The 5,407-nt window shown below is 41.8% G+C and overlaps 1 long non-coding RNA gene across 1 annotated transcript; it reads left to right on the top strand.

Annotated features, from left to right (window-relative positions):
• Window positions 1-1,713: 1,713 nt before the first annotated feature.
• On the top strand, window positions 1,714-4,301 carry LOC132688619 (uncharacterized). Its single transcript, XR_009614626.2, has 2 exons — window positions 1,714-1,787; window positions 3,238-4,301. It is a non-coding gene; the product is annotated as an uncharacterized LOC132688619 (long non-coding RNA).
• The last annotated feature ends 1,106 nt before the right edge of the window (window positions 4,302-5,407 follow it).

Below are 5,407 nucleotides of genomic sequence, written 5' to 3'. Positions count from 1 at the left end.
GAACAGACACCAAAGCAGTGATTGATGGTAGCCTTCCTCGCAGAAAAGGAATCTGATGTTCGGAGAGATTGAAACCTGGAGAAACTCCTTCTGGAAAGCAAGGATGTGACCCCAGTCAACCTGAGCTCAAAGTGCCCACCACACGCCATAGCTCTAAGTTTGCCTAGAGGCAGTGCAACGTCCAGGTACAATGTTTGAGAACAAAACATGTTATTCTGAAAACCACCTTATTATGGTTTCCTAGCCCACTGAACTTGTCACGAATGGCACACGATGTTTCATAGGGCAAGATACTGAAGCCTGTGTCAAAATTGCGAGTCTGACTCACGCACAGGTAGTTAACTATTGATAATGACTACACTGTCTGCAGTAGTTGTAGGGCACCGAAGTGGGTCTAAGCGAGAAGAAGACAATATAGAGAAAACTGTGTATGCGCGTCTAATGTGTGTGTGTCTCGAGGAGAGACAGACAGAGACAGAGACAGTGAGAGAAAAAAGAGACAAGGAGAGCAGTTGAGAGAGACAGAAACAGGGAGAGACTTTGACCCTCCACCCCTAAAGCCAAAAGCCAAAAACCGAATTATGATCAGTTTTTGTAGCTCATTGTTTCATATTTTCAAAACTGTCTCACTCCGTTGGTGTGAACATTCGAGAGCTCCCTGCAGCTGCGGATTCCAAGCCAGCTTCACAGTGAGCGTGACTGTATGCAAAGGAAACAGCTTCGACTTTACAAAATTATGACATGTCAATGCCCTCACTTTACCTCCTTTCGTATTATGAAGGCGGATGAGGGAGGTTGTCTACAAATAATGATGCTGTTGAAGTTCTGTTTGCCTTTCTTTAAATATTTTATTTTTGAGAGAGAGAGAGAGAGAGAGAGAGAGAGTGCGAGCGAGTGGGGGAGGGGCAGAGAGAGAAGGAGACACAGAATCCGAAGCGGGCTCCAGGCTGTCAGCTCTCAATACAGAGTCCCACGCGGGGCTCAAACCCGTGAACTGCGAGATCATGACCTGAGCCGAAGTCGGATGCTCAACTGCCTGAGCCACCCAGGTGCCCCTTATTTGCCTCTTTTTTTTTTTTCCCTGAAATGACCATAGTCTTTAAATCAGAAAAGCCAAATTTTAAGTTCTCTCAATTGCTTATACTGTAGGCCTAAGTAATAGTAACAGTGGACATAGTTGTTGTTGTTGTTGTTCTTTTTTTTTTTTTTTTTTAATTTTTAACGTTTATTTATTTTTGAGACAGAGAGAGAGACAGAGCATGAGCAGGGGAGGGGCAGAGAGAGAGGGAGACACAGAATCTGAAACAGGCTCCAGGCTCCGAGCCGTCAGCCCAGAGTCCGACGCGGGGCTCGAACTCACGGACCACGAGATCGTGACCTGAGCCGAAGTTGGATGCCCAACCGACTGAGCCACCCAGGCGCCCCTGTTGTTGTTCTTATACTTGTAGTAGCTGTACTAATTACAACAAACATTTATTGACCATATATTATGTGTTGGGCATTCTGTTAAGTGCGTTATATGGGTGACCTCATTTAAATTCCTGCAATAATACTATGTGGTAAATACTATTATTATCACTATTTATTAAGTGATTTATTAGATGAAATCAAAGGTAGAGAGGTTAACTCATCCAAAATCACACGGCCAACATTTGGAAGATGCAGGAGCCTAATCAATCTCCTTGCCCCTAATTGTCTCGTATTCTCCCTCCTACAGAAACGTGAGCTCCAGTTTTCCTTCCCATGAAATGGAACTGGTTTTACTTTCTCTGTGTAGGTGGTGTTTGGTAGGAGTATTTTGATTTTGATTTTTATCATTATTATTTTTATGGAGTGGGGAGAGGGGAGGAATACTACCAGATACCTGACAGGAAACTGTTCCTTGAAACCCGTAAGCTACACGGGTAGTTTTGGAACATGTTTTGTAGCAGATAAAAATGCCAGTGTAAGATATAGGTGAAGCATAGAAGATTATGGTCAAATTAACAACTTTCTACTACGTTGGGGAAAAATTAACTACCCAGCATGGCCGAAAGTCCCCTGGCTCCTGTGTTTCTACTTCATCTACTATGAATGGCCTTTTGCTTATTACTCCATTCTAGGTTTACTGGCCTTTTTTGACGTTTTGGAAATATTTCAATCTTAGCCACAGCTTGAGAGCCTCACATTCGGGATTATTGGACTCTTTCCCAACAAAGGGTTGGAAAAGTTTTAGTAAAGTCAGATTGGTTGAAAATACTGATGTGCACTCTCTAGGCCCTAGAGGGTGCCAAGGGGTAGCCTGGGCAGAGCTTGGATGTGGGGACTGGGGTCCACATCGGGGGAGGCCGCCAGGGGTGTGAAGACAAGGGGAGTTGGGCCCATGGATGAGCTCATGCAGTGGAGGGCCCAGGAAGTGGCCCCATGTGGCCCACATGCCAGTGAAGAACGCCAAGGCGGCCAGGCATTCTAAATTCAAAGCAGGGCCCTCCAGGTTGTTGGGCAAGTTTATTGGTCAAGGTAGAAGGATAGAAAATATTAGATTGCCAGTTTGTTAGCTCAATTTATGACTTGCAAGTATCTAGGTAGAGGGCATATGGAATGCCACCTGTACTGTCATCCTGGAGCCCAAAACATGTTAGAGGAGGGCCTACTTGCTATCAGTGCTTCTTCTCAATCTTTGCAAAGTAGGTTCCTTTTTTATCTTTCACCTATCTGATGACTGTTGTCTTCAGAAAGGCCATCTCTGACTCCCTTGCCCTACATAGCTTTTCCAGCACAAGCCAGCCCCTCTATTTCTCTCCTCCATTTTATCCATGGCACTTACATATTTGCTTTCTTCTTTATGAGACCTCCCTGCCGGAATGTATGCTCTCTGGAATGGTGTTGCTTTCACTTCTTCACTGTTGCATTCTTAGTGCCTCGAAACACAAAATAACTATGCCCTAAATACCTGTTGGATGAGAGAATAATGGAATATAGAATATAATGGATAAATGGACCAAGAAAAGGTCTTGATTTCTATGCACTTTTATCTTAATAATAATAAACACAGCTGTATTGTGTCTGGTGCTTTCGTAACGTCCGTGCACAATCCTCTCCCATTTCCTTTGGAGCCAGCTAATGGTAAAGCGAACACCACCGAGCAGTTACTGTGAGAAAGGAACAGGAGAGAGAGGTCGCAGATATAGGAAAAATTAGTGTGTTTCACATTAAACAAAATTGCAACCCTAACTATTTTATCCCCCCTTCTTCTAGCCCCTTGTGGATCCAAGGCAAAGAAGCTGTGGCAAAGAAGTCAAACCTAATTTCCTCTTGGCCCCACTAGATGATATGACGGTCAAGGTGCAGAATTTCTTACGTTAATAATCTGAAGTTCCTTTTCTGAGAAAATATACACATTGTCTGAGGTCTTAAAATAGTTTAGGTATTGTAATCACTCCATAATTATTGGATGTTATTTTAAATGCCTAAAATTATACTTGTAAGATTTAATATTGATATTCCTACGAATTACATTTTGGTAAATACATATCTTTTGAAGGGAGAGAGATTTGGGATTTGGGATAAGTCTGATCATCTGTTTTTGTCTTCGTTGATATAAAAATCTTCCATTTCAAATCTCTGTAAAAGCATACACATGGAGCAAATGACTCATTAATTTATCCTACAGTCAAAATTAAAGCAGTACATAATTGCCAAATCTTCAATTCTTATAAAACAGACCTCTGAATATATACTAATTATCTTCTGTGGAAAGGAAATTCACTGAGATTCAGTTAAGACTGCTTCACACTCAGTAAATGAAGTCTATTGTGTTACATACACCAGCTTATGCATGCTCCCTCCTTCCCTCCAACCCACTCAGCTCCCCTTTCTTCTCCTTTTCAACTGCTGACCTGAGTTAGTAGCCAAACATAATAATACAGTGTTTGATCCTCTGTAAACCCATAAAATTATAAACCAGCAACCACCGGGATGTTGGCAGAATTTCTGTGGACAGCAACCAGCATGGTGCTTTTTTCTTTCTGAAATCAAGCAGTACATTATACTTGTTGATACAACAGTGAGTAAGGTAATGCCTTCCATCATCTCCTGGCCCCTACCTAACTCCTCTAGCCACTTGGGATGGGGTGAGACAATTCATCTATTTAAAAGATTAAAGTCTCCAGGTGCCTGGGGGGCTCAGTCGGTTAAGCATCCGACTCTTGATCTCAGCTTAGATCTTCATCTCGGGGTCATGAGTTCAAATCCCACATTGGGCTGTGTGCTGGGTGTGGAGCCTACTTACTAAATAAACAAATAAATAAATGAAGTATTAAGGCCTTCTCTCTTTTGACTTTTATTATTTAAAGTTGCTTCCTTTCATTCATTTTTAAATTCATTCTGTCTACTCCTATTAAGCACTGATGGAGTTGTATAGCACTATGCTAAGTACTACAGAGGATTAACATACAAATAAAACACATGCCTTCAAGAATAAAAAAAAAATCTAATAGAAACTTGAAACTGCAATGGGGATTAGGAACTCTCTTTTCACTACAACAGAAATATTTGAGTCATCCTATAGGTGAACCCTAAGGAAAGAAAGGAAAATCCCCAGGTTCCAGAAATAAAGAAACAACTCAAGCTAGAGAGATAAGCGTATGAATGAATGACCCAGGAACCTCAGGAACTGTCAGAACAGAGCTAGACCGTAGAGACTAGGGACTGATATTTTCATTCACATACAGGAACAGAAGGGGCTGCATTGAGCTTGAGTTGGATTGAGATTTAGAACTGAAGTCCTTACATCAGGTGGAGACTGGTCTAGCTTTGACCCTTCTTCAAAGGGTGAGCTAGGGTAAGTCCATTCACGGGCCTGTCTATGTGGCAATGAGAATGTACATCTCTGCCCGTGGAAGGAGACGATAAAGTCTTCCGTTGGAAATCAAACATCTCAGGCTAACACCACATACTGACATGGAGCAAAATGTATGTTACCTACATGGTGCTTATATCCCCGAGATGAGAAATCAGTGTGAAAGCAGATCACTTGGCCCTTGAAACCCTGGGAACAAAGTGGAGAGCAAACTCAAAGCACACAGTTTCACTGAGAAAAAAGACATCCACCTCCGTCAAAGACGCCCTCACAATCACAATGGTACACTGCACAGTTTTTCAGGTAGGATAAGGAGACAGAAGGGTTTGTATTGAAGACTTGAAATGACAGGATAATGTAAAAAGAACATAAGTATGTGTCAAATAATTAAGGATATAAAATGACAATATGAGAAAAATAGGCAGAATTAGGGAGGAGGGGAAGATCACAATTAAAATATGCAATCAAAGAAGGAACAAGTATCATTGGACAAAATGAAGCTGTTGTTGAAATGAGAACCAGTACTCTGGAAAGTAAATGAGGAAATTATCCAGAATGTAGCACAAA

This window comes from Panthera onca, chromosome E1, assembly GCF_046562875.1.
Source record: "Panthera onca isolate mPanOnc1 chromosome E1, mPanOnc1 haplotype 2, whole genome shotgun sequence".
Taxonomy (NCBI): domain Eukaryota; kingdom Metazoa; phylum Chordata; class Mammalia; order Carnivora; family Felidae; genus Panthera; species Panthera onca.
The sequence above is the reverse complement of the archived record's forward strand: the minus strand, read 5'-3'. Positions and strand labels throughout refer to the sequence as shown.